A 21,883-nucleotide genomic window follows, 5' to 3' on the forward strand; every position below is an offset into this window, starting at 1 on the left:
GCGAGACCGGTCGTACAAAATAAAGCCAAGGGGGACCCCAGTGGACAGCACAGGGTAACGCGAACCGTACGCGATTTTACACAATCAGAGTTTCTGGAACTCGGTAAACAATATAGACAGAAACCAGGCGAGAGCTTGATGCAGTCGATTTTACGTATGTGGGATGAAGGGGGTGATAGTTGTCAATTGACAGATACAGAGATCAAACATTTAGGCTGTATCACCACAAATCCGAAATTAAGAAATGTATTACGAGGGGGACAGAATCAAGCGATCGTATCAATAGTGGAATGGGTTGTAAACGGCGTGAAACATGCATATCCTGACGCGAGAGATGCGGAAGATATTGATAGATCTTGGCGTACAGCTTCTGAAGCAATTCAGCAGCTGCGAGAAATGGGTGTACAGGCAGCTATTTATAAAGCTGCACCAGGAGTTGCGTTTGCTGGCCCTGATAATGAAGCTTTCACTGCCGGAATGCGAAACCGTTTAATAAAAAATGCACAGCATCATTTAAAAGGGGCTCTATTATCTATGCTCGCCGGAGTTAATCAGCAGACAGTATGGGATGTGGCCGCATTATTGGCCCGTTTAGATGAATTGGGTGCAACGGTATCGGCTGGGCAGAAACCAGTTAGAGCCATAGCAGGGCATACAATACAAAGAGTAAGCCGTACAAAAATGGTGCGTGATCTGATAGAAGCAGGAATAAATAAAATGGATATCGATGGCAAACCAACAGGGGAAATTTTTCAGAGATGGCAAGCTCTGAGAAAGTCTAAAAAAGACGAAGGCAGAATCCCTCCAACCGCACCGCCTAGTGAGGAGGAAATGAAATACTTCGAACATAAACCGAAACGCTTCTTTCACTTTCCGAATGAGTGGCGCACACCCCGACCAACATATTGAGGAGATGGCAGGTCTCCTGTAGGCGGGAGGTACGGCTCATTCATGCAGGAGACCGACGCCCGTACGTCCCGCTAACCATTTACTCGGGTAAAGGGAAAAAACCACATCAGGTTATGGCACTTATGGATACTGGGGCAGAAGTCACTTTAATTCACGGGAATCCATATAACTTTTCAGGATCAATTGTAAATGTAAACGGATACGGAGGCTCAGATATCCAGGCGAAACTAATCACAGTACACTTAGCAATAGGAAAGTCACCCTCTTTTAAAGCTAAGGTGCTTATTTCAGAATTGCCTGAATATATTCTGGGGATAGATATTCTTACAGGAAAGTCATTCCAAACAGAATAGGGAACATTTTCTTTTGGGATTCGTAATGTCATGTGTAGAATAGTAAAAGCAATAGTAAGAGGAAAGGCAAAATGGACCCCTTTAGAAATTCCAGTCCCTGACACACCTGTAACTTTAAAACAGTATCGTTTGCCAGGAGGTTTGCAAGAAATAGGAGAAACAGTGGAAGAGTTAATGCGGGTAGGAATTATTCGACCTGCAGTTAGCCCTTTCAATTCTCCAGTGTGGCCAGTCAGAAAACCGGATGGTTCATGGAGAATGACAATCGATTACAGAGGTCTAAATGCTAAAGCACCGCAATTGACTGCTGCAGTTCCTGATATTGTGACCATCATAGAAGACATCATGGCTAATGCAGGAGAGTGGCATGCTGTCATAGACCTGGCTAATGCGTTTTTCTCTATACCTATTGCAACCCAAAGTCAAGATCAGTTTGCATTGACATGGAAGGACAGACAGTACACCTTTCAAGTACTGCCACAGGGATACCTACACAGCCCTACGTTGTGCCATGGACTTGTAGCAAGAGATCTGGCTACCTGCTCAGATTTGGAAAAGGTACGATGTTTCCATTATGTGGATGATATAATGTTAACTGGGGATGAAGCATCAGTAACAAAGGCATTGCCAGTTTTAATATCCCACATGGAGAGCAGAGGATGGGCTATCAATAAAGACAAAATCCAAGGACCCACCAGAGAAGTTAAATTTCTGGGCATGATGTGGTTTGGACCAGAAAAACGAGTGCCCCAAAAAGTAATTGACTCTTTGTATAAATTAAAGGCACCAACTAACAAAAAAGAAGCTCAATCCTTTGTGGGTTTAATGGGCTTTTGGAGAGCATTTGTGCCACATTTGGGACTAATTTTAAGACCTATACATGATGTTGTCAAGAAAAAGGCACAGTTTGAAAGGACAGAAAAACAACAAGCTGCTTTTGAGGCAGCTAAAGAAGCTTTAGTCCAACACCAAGGACTGGGACCTTTAAAAGCTAATTTGCCTTTTGAACTGGAAGCCACAGAACAGAACAATATTGCTACGTGAAGCTTATGGCAGAAGCACAGCCAGAAACGTATTCCCATCGGCAACTAACAGGCTCACAGACTAAATATACACCACTTGAAAAGCAGCTTCTTACAGCATACTGGGCTCTTTTGCACACTGAGAGACAGACAGGTCCTGCTCCGGTAAAGCTACGCACTAACTTGCCCATTGCTGGGTGGGTTAGAGATAATGGCCTGGGAGCGAGAGCAGGCGCTGCCCAAAATCAAACTTTATGCAAGTGGAAATGGTATTTGCATGCAAGAGCACACTTTCAAGGACTAACAGTGTGGATCACAATGTGGAGAAGGGCTGCTTGGACTATTCATGGGAGAGAACTCTGGGGTGGCACAGAACTGTGGGAGCAGCTTCGGACAATGGGCACAAGAGGAGAAACTCTCATTGATCATGTAGATGCCCATGCCCCTCTGATATCCCTTGAGAGGCTTTATAACCAACAAGCTGATCTCATAGCTGCTGTTCGAGAAATCAATCAGGAAGAAGCCTTTGTAGAGAATGAAGACCTGTGCAACTATGCTGCAGTAAATGTAATCGAGCCTTCCTTATTATCATTAGCAAGGTGGGCTCATGAAACTTCAGGACACATGGAAGCAGAAAAAACATATCAATGGTGTCATCAGCGATGTATACCAGTCACTATTGATATTGTTAAACAAATAGTGAACAATTGCTCCACATGTACAGAAGTAAAACAATGGCCCCTACAGAAGAAGGCAACTGGTAAACTGAAGAGAGGAATGGGACCAGGACAAATTTGGCAGGTGGATTACATTGGGCCACTGCCACGGGAAAATAGACTATTATATGCTTTAACTGCAGTAGATACTTATTCTGGACTGTTACAAGCTTATCCATCAACAAGAGCTGACCAGAAAGCTACATTTAATGGACTGAGCCATTTAATCCAAGCATATGAAGTGCCTAAAGAAATCCAAAGTGATCAAGGAAGCCACTTTGCTGGAAGAGACGTACAAGAGTTGGCTCAAGGAGCTGGCATTCAATGGACTCTGCATATTCCTTATCACCTACAGGCTGCAGGACTTATTGAGAGAATGAATGGCCTGTTGAAAGAACAAGTTAAAAAACTAACTGGGCACAATCATCTTAAAGGCTGGACTAAAGTTTTAAAGCAAGCCTTATATAATCTCAATAATCGTCCGTTGGCTGGGTCCACACCTTTTATGAGACATCAAAATGTCGGAGGAGAGCCACCTGTGTGTGCCCTCCGCCTGGCAACAATTAGTCCACTGGCAAACAATGAAGTAACTCCCACAGGGTTATTGGTTAGGGCACCTAAATCACTTACAATCAAGTTAAACTCCTCAGAAAGACTCAGCTTGGGAATAACAGGTCAGTGGCCAAAGGAATGGGAGGTGAAAATAAATGTTGAAATGCTTGTAACAGATGCATGCTTAACAGAGACATTAGAGATCTGTGTAAATGAATGGTATTTAGTATTAGAAAATCAATGCAGTCAAGACATACACATAGCTGAAGGACAGGCCATATGTAAATTGCACATAGAAAAAGTCACACATGTTTTAGTCAGTATTGAACAGTTTAAAAGGAGAAATAGGAGGGAAGGTATGGGTTTTAATTCCAGGGCAAAAGCCAAGGGCAGGAGAAATAATAGCTGCAGGACCAGGAGACACTCGAATGGTTCTTTTAACGGGCTCTCAGTCGCCCCTCTGCTTTCCCTTACACAGGTTATCCTCACGTGTGGAATAATCGGAATAAATGGTTTATGGACCGGATGTAGTCGATGCACCCCCTATAACAAAGTCTTTTGGGCTGCTGATACGCCAGGAACGGAAAAGTATGTGACCTTGAACTTCACCCTTACCAAGAACTGTACCTGGCAGTTACGAGACAAGACATCTACGGCTCCGTTTTCCATGAAACTGGAATATCCTGACTTGTTACCTTTACCTGTGATGACTTATGAAGACACTGCAATAACTGTGACTGTGCATAATAATGTATCTGTCTGGTTGGCTATGATGAACTGTAAACCTGATTCTAATGGACTATCATGTTGGACAATTGAAGGGGGCAACAACTGACTGCAATATCAACACCTGAAAATGATGTAATATTATATGTGTTTAAACAGGAAGCAACAACAAATGTAAAAGCAACAGTAATGTTATGGGAAATTCATAAGACTAGGAGAGGGAATGGTTATCCATTTGATGCAACATTACTTAGACAAATGAAAGGCTGTAAAAAAGCTAGGATAGCACATAAAATAATTACTGTAGCACTCAACATTAATGTTAGTGGGTTTGATATAAAACGTCACGAGTTTCCAAGAGGAGAACATATAGTACCACGCAGTACAGGTGCGACATATAAGTGTAGAAACATACAATCCTTATGGCCTCCTCATAAGGTAGAAATAAAACGAAGGCCAAAGCGAGACATGTGGGGAGCTATAGGTACTGGTTTAGGAGTAGGAGGTTTAGGTTTAGGATCTCTTAATACTGCTGATATAGCAGCAATATATCACAAAATATCATCTATTGTTGTGAAACAATCCAATAGTTTGCAAACTGTGGCTCATTGGGGGCCAGAGTTGGCAGACAGGCATATACAGGAGTTGCTATTATGGAAGACTCACCATGGGTGGTTAAATGAGTCCTTATGGACTGGTTTACAAAGCCAATGGGCCATAGATGAAGAATCAGCTTGCTATTTAAAACAGATTATTGCTATACAGCAGTATTTAAATTAAGACAGATTGGGGATTCAAAAACCCCCAACATTGGAGAAAAGAATTAAAATTACCATCAGACTGGTGGTTGCAGCCTAAGTCCTTCATGTGTGAGGAATCAATATGCCAAGCCGTATTTCAGGTAGCAACCACTGCTGAAGAAGACAACGTTTGGTGTCCGTTTCATGTCTTACCTGTTTTACTAGGAGGAACATGGTGGGCACCCATAGTAGACAATGGATAGATCTAAATAATAATACTGTTGAACCTGCCTTTTGTATTATAACTGGCAAGAAGGGTTCATATGTCAAAGGGTGGGTACATTGCCACACCCCTGTTTGCATCCTTTAGCTGGAGACTGTTATTGGCGCCAAATAGCAGTAAATTCCACTGAAGTGTTTCAAACTGATACCACTTCTGCATGTGCAGTGACAGTAAATAACATCACTTGGAGTGATGGTACCCACTACAAGGGCCCAGGGGTATGCTGTCGCACCAATGTGAGTAATATACAAGATGACTATTATGGAAGAACCTACATGTTAACTACATGGGATGATATACATTGGGAAGCAGAAGCTAACCCATTCCTGAATTTACAATTTGCCTACGAAATAGAACTACCAAAATATAAAGCGGTTTTAGAGCATGCTAAAAAATACGAACATCTTTTTAATGTAATGTTACAAAAAGCAAGGGACCTACTAGTAAGATTGAAAACTGATGAAACGAAATTACCTCTGCAGAAGAAATTGAAGAGATATCTACACATCACTGGTGGGATTTTTTCACTAAGTGGCCACCATCGAGTAATACTATTGTAAATGTACTTGTTCATCCAATTGTACTGTTAATTATTATTATCATTTTTAGCATTACCAATATTTACTTACATTTGCGTATTAGACAAGTAAAGCAGGAGCTAGACCGGCACTACACCCCACATCGTTACAAGCATTCTTGAGGAGCTGTTTACATTGTGAAGGGGGACTGAGTACCTTTTGCTTTGTGAATAAGATTCTCAGGAATTGTTTTGTCACAGATCCAGTGACAAAGGGTGGTCTGTTATAATAAGTTTGTTATAATATTAAGAATTGTGTCACTGTATCTGTTTTAGCTCTCTTTAAATGTATTTGTCATTCTTTTTCTGTGTAACATGCCATGAAGAGCTGAGCCAGCTTTAGCACAGAGTGTCAGCTTTCAGAATTGCTGGGCCAAGCAAAGCATAAAGACAGACAGGAACAGCTGTTGTCAGCCCTAAAAGGCCTAAGTGTTATATGATCTGACTGTCTGATGCTTAGCTCAAGTTTGTCTACCTTGTTTGGCAATGTACTGGGGGATTTGGTCGTGTGGACACAATATAAAAGAAGCTGGAACCTTGCCAAGCTTTGAAGACCTAAAGGAAAGGAAGCAATAGACTCCAACGCCACCTCCGTTGTGACAGAAAAAAGCAATTTCTACACGAACGAATCCCCACGGTTCACAGATGAAATCGGCTGGTCTTCCCTGTTTTTATAGCAACGTAAGCCACATTAAACAAGCTAAGTATATTCTAATACTAAGCCTATCGCCGAAAAGAGGGATATCACCATTATAATTTATAATTATTTAAAGAAAGGTTTATTAAAACGCCGCAATATAAAAGAACATATTTCCACGGAGCTAACACTCCCATCGGAAACAATGTGCCACTTTTAAGAGAAGAACTGACAAAGTCCATCATTTGAGACATCTCTTGAAAATGAAACAATGCCTAGCTAGGCTTTGATATTGACAACAGAAGAAAATGTTGCCACCACAGAAAATATTGTAACAATAGCGTAAACAGTATGTGCGATGGCAATGGGTCAGGTGAATGCATTCTTACTGGCCCTCTTATATATTGTTTATTTAACTGCTAAGTCGCGATACTAATTGTAGTAGGTCACCTAAATTTTGAAATGGATCACTCCACAAGCAAACTAAATGAATGCAAAATCTGTGAACTTCAGTAAGAGGATCCATTCCAAAGACCGATTAAATACAACTGTGGAAGGGGACAAACATGAGAAAGACTTGATAATGACCAACCAAATCAATTGCTACAATAAATTTAGAAGCAAAATGAGAAAGTAAAATGAACAGCATTCAGTGGCATTTTTAACAAGAGCATGCTACGCTAAAATAATTAGCGCCCAGCCTTCATTCAAATGCTAAAACCGATAAGGCTTTGCTAATATTTGCTGGTAGAACATTACAGCATTCTGGTCCTCTCTAGCTAATGTCTCTGACAAACACACTGAATTTTAAGGGCGTCTTCATCTCAAGATTCAATGTGTGCCTTGAAGTATACGTAATAGTGATTTCTGGTAGGAAAAAAAAGACTAAAACATTTGTAACTTTATAGGAAAGATCAACAAGTTTAAAATAATTCAAGTCTGTGATATGATTTAGAAGAAAAAATAAATGACACAATCATATGCTTAAAGGTACAATGCCAGGTAGTGGAAAGATGACATAGAGAATCACATATACTAGTTTTGCATGCTATTTGAAAACGGTGTACTGTATATGCACTGAACTCAATTTAAGAATTATTGAAGCTTATTTTCTAACCCCGTAACAAACCTAACCTCAAGACCCATTAACCAACAGGCAGACTTGGACATTTATCCACTTGAAAAAGTGGATGGCAAACATTTTTCTTATGCTTAACCTCAGTAGAACAGATATTTATTCATGTGTCAAAAGCCTTCATGGCAGGCTGTCAGAACCAACAATTACACAGCATTAAGAGGTACTTATTAATGTCAAAACTTGTAAATGATTGTTTTACAGCAGAACCACCCATTGATGTGCACAATGTCATATCATGACATTCATTGTGCCCTCGATCACACCTCTTGCTTTCCATTAATTAGTCACTGTACCGCCTACAAGCTGTTGCATTGCAATTTTAATTACTCTGCTTTCTTCTGTGTCTCCTTCATCTCTAATCATGCTTGTATTTAAGTGCACACTTTATTAGAAGTAAAAACCCAGTCCCTGAAACAGTTTCTAATTTCTTCTGCCTTGTTATGTGTTGCTCAGTATCAGTTGTGATAAATTCTAACCTTTATTCTAATAGGATTTCATTCTTTTTCTTACCAAAAATGATGTATTTTTGATTCTTTGGTGGTTTCTTTGCAATTCCTTCTAGATAGATACACTGTGTGCACAATTATTAGGCAAGTGAGTATTTTGACCATATCATCATTTTTAATGCGTATATTCCAACTCCAAGCTGTATTAACTTGAATGCTTATTGGATTTAAGCACGTCAGGTGATGTGTATTTGTGTAATGAGGGAGGATGTGGCCTAAGGAGATCAACACCCTATATCAAGGTGTGCAGAATTATTAGGCAGCTAGTTTTCCTCAGGCAAAATGGGCCAAAAAGAGATTTAACTGACTCTGAAAAGTCAAAAATTGTAAAAAGTCTTTCAGAGGGATGCAGCACTTTTGGAATTGCTAAGATATTGGTGTGTGATCACAGAACCATCAAACATTTTGTTGCAAATAGTCAACAGGGTCGCAAGAAACGTGTTGAGAACAAAAGACGCAAATTAGCTGCCAAAGATTTGAGAAGAATCAAACGTGAAGCTACCAGGAACCCATTATCCTCCAGTACTTTCATATTCCAGAGCTGCAACCTACCTGGAGTGCCCAGATGTACAAGGTGTTCAGTGCTCAAAGACATGGCCAAGGTAAGGAGGGTTGAAACCCAACCACCACTGAACAAGAAACATAAGTTGAAACGTCAAAACTGGGCCAAGAAATATCTGAAGACAGATTTTTTCAAAGGTTTTATGGACCGATGAGATGAGAGTGACTCTTGATGGACCAGATGGATGGACCTGTGGATCAGTAATGGGCACAGAGCTCCACTCCAACATGGAGGTGGGGTACTGGTATGAGCTGGTATTTTTAAAGATGAGCTAGTTGGACCTTTTTGCATTGAAGATGAACTCAAAATCAACTCCCAAACCTACTGCCAGTTTTTCAAAGATACTTTCTTCAAACAGTGATACAGGAAAAAGACCATGATTTTTATGCAGGCCAATGCTCCATCACTTGCATCGAAGTTCTCCACTGCGTGGCCAGCCAGTAAAGGCCTTAAAGATGAAGGAATAATGACATGGCCCCTTCCTCATCTGACCTAAACCCTATCAAGAACTTGTGGGCACTTCTTAAACGCTAGATTTACGGGGGAGAAAAACAATACACCTCTCTGAAGAGTGTCTGGGAGGCTGTAGTCACTGCTCCACAAAAAGCTGATCGTCAACAGATCAAGAAACTGACAGACTCCATGAATGGAAAGGCTTATGACTGTTATTGGAAAGAAGGGTGGCTATATTGGTCATTGATTGATTGATTTATTTTTTTTGAAATGTCAGAGATGTTTATTTGTAAATTTTGAGGTGTTTGCTTATTATTCTCACTATAACAGATCAAAATAAACAAGTGAGATGGGAAAATTTTCATTTTTCCTTTAGTTGCATAATAAATCTGCACACTAATAGTTGCCTAATAATTGTGCGCACATATGTATTCCCCTGATGATGTTCACACTCACATTTCCGTTGTGAAACATTCAGGTTTCAGGTTTATTAACATTTTGGATTGACTGATAGCACTGTGTTTGTTCCATATTAAAATTAATCCTCAAAAATACCACTTGCCTAATAATTCTGCACTCCTTGTAGATACATACATTCATACATACTTTATTAACCCCAAGGGGAAATTCACATACTCCAGCAGCAGCATACTGATAATAAACCAATATTAAATTAAAGAGTGATAAAAATGCAGGTAAAACAGACAATAACTTTGAATAATGTTAACGTTTACCCCCCCGGGTGGAATTGAAGAGTCGCACAGTGTGGGGGAGGAACGATCTCCTCAGTCTGTCAGTGGAGCAGGACAGTAACAGCAGTCTGTTCTATGGACTTTGTACTCTGATATTTCTGCTGGGAACAAATGACAAACTGATACGTGTAAAACTAATGCTATGGCACCATGCCCTTGCATGTCATCTTGTCATAGTTGTCATTTTGCATATAAACACATGGACTCCAGCAGGGTTCAGCACAGAATTTACAAATTGAGTGAGCTTGGCTAACATCACGGTGACTAGGCAATAATTCTGAAACCAGAAAAATGAATCATCTCTTATCAGCATGGTGCATTGTAACTAATCACTTATAATGGAAGCAAGAAAACAATCAATGCTTGTGACAAAACCTGCTTCCGGAACATTTAGCTTTAAGCATTCTAAATAGCTTGTATTCATCTGGCAAAATTAATAGCAACTGATGTAGATACACATACAGTAGACCAGTCTCTCATAGACCATCACGAACAGACATGTAAACATCAGACATTAACAGTAGCTACAGGATGTTAGAGCAAATCACAATTTATGCAGAACTTTAAATTTGTGCAGTGTATATAGTAACACAAAATAAATAGCTACACATTCTGTTCACAGGACACTATAATGAGTATAATGTTATACACACAAGACAGCAGTAAAAAATTACCAATAAAAAAAATGTAACACAATATGCAATAAATGTCTTTATTTTGAACATCTGCAGACTTGCTGTCCTGTTTAGAGTTGGTCTACTTGGCTTATACTGTTTAAGAACCTTATGGTGATTTACATATTTCTTCTTTTTTTTGCTGATTAGTCTATAATCTTGTATAATTGTTTATTTGTAGTCTTACTCTTAAAAAAGGAATGTTGTAGCAGAACTGGTGTGGTTTAAACCAAGAAAATGCACAATCATCTCTGGATATTGGAGCATTTGGTGAAAGTTACTGCCATGTACGATGATTGGCAAACCCGAGAGAAAAGTCGAAAGTCACTAGAGGATGGGGGACTTCTGGTTTCTGCCACTTCTAAGTTAAGAAGATTAGCTGTGCAGGAGCAGGCGGAAAGCAGCAGGAACTGTTAATGATTTCTTTGGTTGCCGGAGTTAGGGGTGACTAGCAGATAGTGGTTATGCTAAATTTGTATTGAAATGAGAATTTTTTTCTTCTTCCCAAAATAATCCATTGATTTTTTTTATACCTGCATAATCCAGTAAGTGGTCATGGACATGATAGAGCCTTTCTTAACATTATTAGTCACAAGGTGTCGATCAAACCAAAAATGTAGAAGGCAATCACACTCAAACATACTATGCATCTACATTCACTTACACTGCACCAATTTGGAGTCTTCAAAAAACATAACTTGCACACAGGTGGGATGAAAACTAAAGTAGCTGGAGAAAAAAACTGACACAGACACAAAAAATGGTACATAATGATTTGAACATAGGACTGGGCTGATATGAAGCAACAGCATGAATCAATGCACTGCCCTGCTGCCCGAGTTTGTGTTTAGATTTTAAAATGAAACTAGTACATATCTTATGTGAGCCAGTAAGAAAATCTGCTTGTTTCTTAGACACATGATAGAAAGTTTAGATCACAGATATTGGTTTCTCTCACAGTATCACTTCCATCAAGCCACTAGTGGCAACTATTCAATTATAGAACCCCTAATCTATGAAGCAATTTGCTACCCTACATGAATCAAGCTTCATCTCTCTCCAACTCAAAAAAAGAGCTGTAGCCAAACTGATTTAGCCTGGCATATTAACAACTGGCAGAGTTTATCACACTGCTGGTTTGTTAATACAAGGAATGTCCCTGCAGAGCTTCAATCTGGAGTTGGCAGCACATCCAGTGTGAATAATTATAGCTCTAACACTTTTTTTTTCGATGTCTTTCCAACCGAAAGCTCCACCTGGAGACCTCCTTAGAAACTAAAATGTAACATGGCTTTCCATGATTATGGATTTGGCTCTGCCAACCTTAAACCATCAGCATTGAAGAATGCATTAGGATGCCAATTTCACAAGACACTATAATCACTGCTTAATTAACCTTTTTACACTATTCGCCACATTTTACAGTACATATAAGTTAACAATATAAAAGCAAACTGAGAAGCTGAGCATATTGTAAACTTTTTTTGCATTATTTTAACCATATGCAGTGAAAATAAAAACAGTATTTATAGTCAAGACAAGAATTCATTAGTGGCAATTGATCATGTGGAGTGCACATGTACTCCCTATGCCAGCATGCCAACACCCATGTTGTTAAATTGTTGATTTAAATACTAGAATAAAATAAAGACCTCATAGGAGTTGCAAAGAGTAGGGGCCAAAAAACTGAAAGAATTTTACAAAAGAGTGAACGGTTGGTATATTAGACAGAATGGTATCAGAAGATCTCTCACCGGTTAACACGTGCATCTGTCGGCTTTGCAGATGCTTTTATCCAAAGTGACTTACAAAAGAGACCAACATAATCCATTCTGAGGGACTGTTTTGGGAACAAGTGTTACAGACAAGGTTACACAATTGATCATCAAAAGTGAAAGAGCTATGAACAAAATACACACTACTTACAATTTCTGGTGTAGAAAAACCTTACAGCCAGTTAGACAGAAATTAACCAAATAAGAGTCTTCAAATGCATGAAACACAGATTATATACTGCTGAAAAAAATTAAAGGAACATTTTTTAATCAGAGTATAGCATCAAGTCAATGAAACTTCTGGGATATTGAGCTGGTCAGTTAAGTAGCTGGGGGAATTGTTAATCAGTTTCAGCTGTTTTGGTGTTAATGAAATTAACAACAGGTGCAATAGAGGGACAACGATGAGACGACCCCCAAAACTGGAATGGTTTAACAGGTGGAGCCAACTGCCATTTTTCCCTCCTCATGTTTTCTAAGTGTTTTGCCATAGAATACCAGAATTGGCAGGTCTACCACTAGCGCCCTGTGCTTTTCACAGATGAGAGCAGGTCCACCCTGACCACATGTGACAGAAATGGAAGGATCTGGAGAAGCTGTGGAGAACATTATGCTGCCTGTACCATTGTTCAGCATGACCGGTTTGGTGTTGGGTCAGTGATGGTCTGGGGAGGCATATCCATGGAGGGACGCACAGACCTCTACAGGCTAGACAACGACACCTTGGCTGCCATTAGGAATCTGGATGAAATCCTTGGACCCATTGTCAGACCCTATGCTGGTGCAGTGGGTTCTGGGTTCCTCCGGGTGCACGACAATACCCGGCCTCATGTGGCTAGAGTAAGCAGGCAGTTCCTTGAGGATAATGGAATTGATACCATTGACTGGCCCTCACTCTTACCTGACCTAAATCCAATAGAACACCACTGGGACAGTATGTTTCAGTCCATCTGATGCCACCAGGTTGAATCTCAGACTGCCCAGGAGCTCAGTGATGCCCTGGTCCAGATCTGGGAGGAGATCCCCCAGGACACCATCCGTTGTCTAATTAGGAGTGTGCCCCGATGTTGTCAGGCATGCATACAAGCACGTGGGGACCATACAATTTGCTGAGTATGATTCTGAGTTGCTGCAATGAAGTTTCGTCAAAATGGACAAGCCTGCCGCATCATTTTTTCACTTTGATTTTCAGGGTGTCTTTAAATTCAGCCCTCTGTATGTTGATAATTTTCATTTCCATCAAACGATGTGGCATCCTTCCATTCCTAACACATTACCCAGTCCATATCAGTATAGCTATCCAGCATGATTTTTTCCCATTGAGATCTGATGTGTTTTCAATTCAGTTCCTTTTTTTGAGTAGTTTATATCAGATAGAGGAAGACTGTTCACTGTTCATTTGTAGGAGCTACACACGAAAAGAGTCAGCACTGAGATTTGATGCCACACAGAAGTGGCATTACCAGATGCTTCTTATCAGAGCTGGAGTGTAGGACCTCACACCTTATACAGTATATATATGGTAGATGCTGATCCACTCACTACTCTAGAAGCAAGCATCAAGGATTTAAACTTAATACCTGCTGCTACAGGTAGCCAATGCAATGATCTGAAAAGAGGAGTGACATTTGCTCCCCTGAGCTGATTGAACACCAGAAGTACTCCCACATTTTGAATCATCTGTAGCGGCTTGGTGACAGATGCCATTATTCCTGCCAGCAGAGAAATGCAGTAGTCCACACCTTACAAGAAAAAAGCCTGGACTAGGAGTTATGCTGCATGCTTTGTCAGATATGGTTTGATCATATGGATGTTCTATAGCGTTAATGTGTAAGCCATCACTCTCCACCCCCGCAAGGTTGAGAATAGACTTTATTAAGCAACACAAAGAAGTATTCTGGGGTGTTGATGTAAACAGCTTTTGACATTTACAGTACATTAGAGATTCCTAGATGATTTTACATTTAACAGCAAACCACATAAGTTGAACCTTCTAGCATGAAATGTGATCACTGTGTTTAGATCAAGTCAGTACTCTAGCAACTGCATAAATCATTAAAAATTATGCATTTCTAAAGCAAAATAAAACTAATTAATGCTGTATCACATAATCTGTTTAAATTTCCAGTTTTTCTACAGTGGGGGAAATAAGTATGTGATCCCCTGCTGAAATGAACAGTCCTTATTTTTTAAGGTAATTTCATTTTAATGGGGAGAGACAGAATATCAACCAAAAATCCAGAAAAAAACACGCTACAAAAAGCTGTAAATTGATTTGAATGTCATTGAGAGAAATAAGAATCTGATACCCTAAAAATCAGCTAGAATTCTGGCTGCAACAGACTGGCTGTGTGCCTATGTGGCACACAGATTACAATCAATCAATTAATTACAGGTACTCCTGATCTCAACTCATTATGTCTATAAAGCACACCTGTCCACAGAATCAATTTCTTTCATTCCAACCTCTCCACTACTATGGGCAAGAAGAAAGAGCTGTCAAAGGACATCAGGGACAAGATTGTCCATCTTAAGTTTGCCAATGAACATCCAGGCTTGTACATGTGCTTTCTTGAGGAGGGGGACCTTGCAGGCGCTGAAAGATTTCAATCCATTATGGTGTAGTGCATTACCAATGGTGTTCTTGGCAACTGTGGTCCCAACTGCCTTCAGATCATCAACAAGCTCCTCCCTTGTAGTTTTGAGCTGATCCCTCACCTTTCTCATGATCATCCTCACCCCATGAGGCAAGATCTTGCATGGAGCTCCAGACCGAGGGTGATTGATGGTTATTTAATATTTCTTCCACTTCTGAATAATCGCACCAACAGTTGTTACTTCTCACCAAGCTTCTTGCTGATGGTCTTGTAGCCCATTCCAGCTTTGTGCAGGTCTACAATCTTGTCCCTGGCGTCCTTTGACAGCTCTTTCTTCTTGCTCATGGTGGTGGAGAGGTTGGAATGGAAGAAATTGATTCTGTGGACAGGTGTGCTTTATACACATAACGAGTTGAGATCAGGAGTGTCTGTGATTGATTGATTGTAATCTGTGTGCCACATGGGCACACAGCCAATCTATGGGAGCCAGAATTCTGGCTGAGTTGTAAGGGATCAAATACTTATTTCTCTCAATGACATGTAAATCAATGAATAACTTTTATGTAATGTGTTTTCTCTGGATTTTTGGTTGATATTCCTTTCTCTCTCCATTTAAATGAAACTACCATAAACATTTCAGACTGTTCATCTCTTTGTAAGTGAGCAAACTTACAAATTCAACAGGGGATCAAATTCTTATTTCCCCCACTGAATGTTGTAGCTGAAGTTTCCCTCGTTTAAGGGTTTCATTTGTGCATTTCACACTACACACACATTTTTATAGACACATTATGAGGTAACTTTTGCAAGTATATGGAAAGATATACAATGTGATTTTATCGTCCTCCTGCTTGGCATAACCACATTTGCTTCCAGCATTCAGCAGATTGAAATGAAAAAAAAAAAAAATTTAATACCACTTTTTTAATACAAAATTGCAGACATCCAGGTGTCAATGCCAGGAGCACTAAGTACACCTCATGAGCTAGGGGCATCAGAACACATAAAAAGTTATCATTTTTAAAAAAATACTTGAGGTAACATTAACATGTATTATTAATATGCAAATGTTCAACAAAGTATTCCAGTAGAGAGAATCTGTTTTATGGCTGTAGTCATACATTTAGGCTCATTGGCCGATCTGCATTTTTCTCTGCACATCTGAAGCACCTCAGGGGCTGTGTTATACCACCATTTAGTTTTATGATAAATTCTCTTGCTTCGAGCAACATTTGTTCCCAGTATAAAAATTAAACATCTATCCATTTCCTAACACACTTAACAAATTCAGAACTGTAGAGAGGTAGTGCCAACCCCAGTTACATTGGCAGGAAGCTCATTAGAGAGGACAATAGTCCAACGCGGGGCAACTTCATACACAAACCAACACTCACTGAAATGGGACCAAATTACATTTACTAATTAATGTAAACCGCACATCTTTGGGATGAAAAGTAGCATGTCCAGTGGACAACCTAATGCAGACATGGAAAGAGCATTCTAACTCCACAATCAGGAGTCTGGAACTGCAAGGCAGCAGTGAGTACAGCGCCTCACTGAAATTAAATGAGCACTTTTTATTTTATAACACAGTCCCAGTGTTGTAGTACAGCTGTTCAATCGCATTTTTTACAGCTGGATTTCCTGTAAAACCTATTTGTGTTGACATAGTAAGTCAGAGGTAAGGCCTGACTGGCCAACAGGTAATTAAAAATTATCCATGCTTAGCCATGGAGAGGTTAAGCTCTGTCAGGAACACATTAGCATTTCATTTTTGATATTTGTGTTTTGTTTAGATTTGCATTTCATATTTATTTGTTTTTTTATCATTGTCCTTGTTCTTCAATGGTAGGTGAAATTGGCATGACTGCACTTTAAATTAAGGTTGTACAGACAATGAAGCGTCTGAACTTTAACTCACAAAGGAAATGACTTTATGAAAAAGAGAAAAACAATCAAGGAATGAATCCCTGTATTTGACTTGCATTTTTTTTTTGTGTTGGTGAACCTGTTTTGTCCTCATAAGATATCTAAATACTAAAAACTCTTTCTGTGAACTGACTTTGCAAAATATTTTGATTAATGTTTACCTTCAAGAAAAACCTAAATAATCTCTGATGTGAACTACAGCAGACCACCTATATGTCCTACTAAACACATTGAGCTGGCTAACAATTTTCCCAATATTCACCTTCAGCCTTTTTGATTTGTTTTCTGAGCTTATACCTGTATCTGCTGTATGATTCCACATTGCCATCCTGAAATACACTGCCAGTTACATTTAGTAAATTCCTGATATCACCAATGATCCATTGCTAATTATTTTCATCAGCACACACTCAATACTTTTTTTTGGATAAATCCTTTAATGACAATTGCATACTTATCTAGATCTGAGGAGTCCCTAAATGTTCCAGTTAACACAATCAAAGCAGTCCTGCAATTTTTCCTTTATCTGTTTAGTTCAGTGTTAAACTCAGTTTCTTACCAGTTCCTCACGCTTTAGCTTCTGCTTCTAAGCTGCCACTAGGAATACTGATTGGTGATTGGACTGTCTGAGCTGGTAGTACTGTACTGGGAGGTAAGTGTCGAGCTGTAGCAGAGATAATACTTCTAATACTAATACTTCTCATGATGTAGTTGACTATTTGTTGATATTTTGGATAAACATACTATATTTTTTCTTTGTTGATAACAATAAGTACTTCTTCACAATGTAAAAATTCATATTCCATAATATTGTTTTACAGATCGTTCAGTGCATTGCTAGTGTTGGGTTGTGGAGGAATACAAATAGCGACCAGAAAAACACTTTGAAAACAGCTTGGAACATAACACAGATAACACCTCATCATTAAATATTCCAGATCAAGTGAAAAGTTTTTAACATTTGTGCACTAAGCACTGTTTGTTATAAACACATACTTTAACTCATCTTCTTTTACCTGAAATTTGCATCCGATGCCTACAAAACTCAGAAAAACCATCTGTCAGTATAGCGGTGTCTGGTGTCTCAGTGGTAATCCATGTTTCCTTGACAATTTTTACCTTGTCAAGATCAAAAATATTTCAGTTATTATTATTTTTTACATGTAAATATGAATAAAAAGTATGACCTAATTCATTTTTCTAAAATTGTAAAATGTGAAATACCATCCAGCAAGTGAAAGAACTTGACTTTGTTGGGGAAAGTCATCAACAACAAATTTAAACACATAGTAGAAAAGCCGAATAACATACACATTCTCAAAGAGATTCTACAAAAGAGATGAAAATAGAGAGCAGCTGACTACAGTAAGAAAGCAGAAATTACAGGCTTGGCAGAAAAGGAAAATCCAATAAAATATAAAACAAACACAACTTTTTCTTTCTTCAGCCATAACATGAATATTTTCTATAAAATAAACTACTTCAACCCCTAAACATATTCAAAGATGAAAAAAACTGCACTTGTTCATGTAATAAAAGTTCATGAACACTTCCATACCAAAAAATCATAGCCCACCTTGCTAGATTAAACAAATTAATATTCAGCCGCTGTCAAAGCCATCCAAAGGCCCCTGTGCTTCAGTCGATCGTACAAAGTTGGATTTAATAGGGGCCACTCACATCCAGGTAAATGTGTTTTTATAAATAGTAGATGAAAAAGGAGGCCAACAACTTTTTTGTTCTTTTCTATTGCTAAAAAGACCTTGTTTTAAATTGTAATGTTAACTAATCAGGTCAAGGCAAGCTCTACACACGTGTCTACTAAAAAAACTAACGCATATGGAGTAGTACACTCTCAAACTGCTCCCAATTCCATGTGTGTAGTAGAAAATGATTTCTTTTAAAATAGATCATTAACAACATCCTTGACCACTATTGTGCTCAAGATACCAGTTTTCTCCAACAAATGCTGCTTGCTCACTGAGAAATGTGTTATTTTATAATAGCAGATGGAAAAGAAAATTGTCACATTTCTTTTCCTGCAGCAGCTTTCATAAAAAAAAAAAAGGAAGCAAGATACTAGGAGAAAGCTGCACTTTCTTTTTATAACTTCCATTTCAAATGGATAAGAACATCTGATGAATCCACAATTTTTATGTTTATAAATTAATTTGTTTCCTTTTTGAAAAAGTCCATATTTAGTTTTGCTAATTTAATTATTGTTATTTTGTCTTTTGTGCCATTTGTGTTATGTTTTTTTTTTGTTTTGTTTTTTTGGGCGGATGCTGCCATTTTGTGACAGCCATGGCCGGGGAGGTTGTTACGCCTGTTGCTTGTCAGATTGCACTTATTTAACATAGAGGTATATAGTGAATTGTAGTCTGAATCTTTTTTAAAAATAAACTTTATGGTAGTGATAGTTAGGGGAAAACAGGCCAAGATAGTGGTAGGACATCTGGACAAAGTCTATTTTGTCTTTTGATGTTGTTTCTGGTATTATGCCCTTGCTCTGGCATATTTGATTTTTGTATTCTGGCTTTTGAACTACTGGTTTGTCCCCTGACTATGTTTTAACCTTGCTGTTCATAATGCATTCCATCTCCCAGTTTTCTCTATAGATCAAAAATAAATTATGGAATGGCAATAAAAAAGCTTTAAGATGTTTATAGTTGTACTAAATTGATAGAGGCAGTAAAGAGAAAGTAAAAATGACCAGAAGATGTGTGGAATAAAAATTGTCCATGCTTGACACAGACAGTCAAAAAAATCTTTCACTAAAAACTGGAATGTGATCAAAACATTTAAAAAAGGTAGAATGGTTCCAGTAGCAATGGCTAATATAATTGCTTGAAATAACAGAGTCCATCATGAAAACAAAATGGTATTGCAGCAAAATGTAACTAAATTGTGGACTTTTTTTTTTAACAAAGCAATATACATGAAAATGGACCTTAAATTCAGAATCTTTAAGTGTTGAAACCTCATATTCAGTATATGGTTTGCCAGAGAAAATATGAAACAGTCATATTCTGACTTGCGGCTCCATTTTGGACTGGCTGTTTGGCAATATAAAGGTTTGCAGGTCATTGCATCTGAGTCTCTGTGGGTCTAGTGTGGTTCACCAGTATGCATAGTTTACCTGCCATAAAGGAGTAGCAAAAATCGATCATCACGTCAATGCCGCCGCACACAACGTCTGTTTAAGGCAGAGTTTCTCAACCAATGGATCGTGCCGCCAGTGGGTCATAGGTATCTTTTGTTGGTTTGCAAGTGGGTTGCAGTGGCTCACCTAAGCCAGGGTTTCTCAACTATTGGGTCGTGATCCGGGCTGTTGCTACTTGGTCGTGGGTTGCAGTCATTTGGTTTCCCTGTTTTACCTGAGTCACCAATGGAGACTCCCAACTGTGATTGTTTCACCAAGGAGGTACAGTGGTACCACAGTATACGTCCGCTTTGGAATAAGTCCAACTTGGTATATGTCCTATTTGGACGCAAATAATTTTGCTTGGCATACGACCTTTGTTTGGAATACGAATCACTTGCTAGAACACCGCGAACTACCCTTGTTTACCTCTCTCAAGACAAAGCCACGACTGCCCACGAGCATCAATACACCTGTTGCTAGCATTCAGTGAACAACCCGCGCTATAACTCTATGTGAATTTTCACGTGATTTTGTGTTTTTTCACGTAAATTTTAATTGATTGTTGAAAAGTATGAAGGTGGCATGAATATCTGGGACATGGCTGCTGCATACCATACTCCGAGAACAACGGTATGTACGATTGTGAAAAACAAAGATGTTATTAAAAAGTAAAGTGAGGTTAAATTTTCATTTATTTCATCTAATTGCTTTTGTATTTATGTATTTTTGTATTAACCAGTGTTTAAATTATTTTATACAACCGCATCAATGTATAATATGCTAATAAAAATAGGATTTTTTTTCATGGGAATAGATTAATCATTTTCCCTTTATTTCTTACTAGCAAAATACCCGCGCTTCACAGCAGAGAAGTAGTGTGTTAAAGAAGTTATGAAAAAGAAAAGGAAACATTTTAAAAATAACATAACCTTATTGTCAATGTAATTGTTTTGTGACTGTTATGAGTGTTGCTGTCATCAAGGATTTGATTATCATTATGTCTTTCAATCAGGTTCGTATTTGGAGGACATGTTGTGCTCAAGTTACATTCCGTGTTTGTCAACCATTGTAAAGATCACAGGTTTCATTCATCGAAGTGTTCACTACCCAAATCGCTAAAGGCAAGGAGGTGTGTATTTTGAAGGAAAAGGGAGAAGACAGCGAAGGAGCGGAAAAGTGAGAAAGAAAACTGTTTAAATAAAGAGCTGGGAAGGAGAATGGACAGAAGCAGCCAACGGTACAGCAAGGATGACTCCATCATAAGGATGGTTGGGTGCACGTAGAAGGTGTAACAATAGGATTGTTAAGCCTTATAATAATGTTCCCGCACGGAGGGTTTAGAGAGATGCACCGGGAGAAGTATAGAATACGGAACCCCGTGTGACTGTTCTGCTGTTCTCCTTTGACAGTTCTGTGGCGCTGCATATTTGTATGCACCTCTCTAAACTTGCATCACTGGTTACGCACACAATTCGGTCACGTATAAGGGAACATTTAATCTCCCCGAAATTGCATGTGCCTGCTAACACTCTCAGATCTGTGACGTAGTTGTCTATATTTTCTCCCCTTGCCTGATTTCTTGAAAAAAATCTGTACCTCTCTACATTTTTGTTTATTTTCGGGTTGTAATGTTCATCAAATTTACGTATCTTCAAGCTCATGGTTAACTCATCAGGTCTTACATCACATCTCGTCCTTCCATGTTCTCCATGACTTCGCCAGGTCTTTAGCATCGAGGCTTAATGTCAGCGGCGGTCTCAGACCCTCCATTTTCCTTTCGTGTAAGCGTCTCCGCATCCTGAACTTTCAACAGCAAACTGGCGTGACTTTCGGCACA

The sequence above is a fragment of the Polypterus senegalus genome, chromosome 3, assembly GCF_016835505.1.
Source record: "Polypterus senegalus isolate Bchr_013 chromosome 3, ASM1683550v1, whole genome shotgun sequence".
Lineage (NCBI taxonomy): Eukaryota > Metazoa > Chordata > Cladistia > Polypteriformes > Polypteridae > Polypterus > Polypterus senegalus.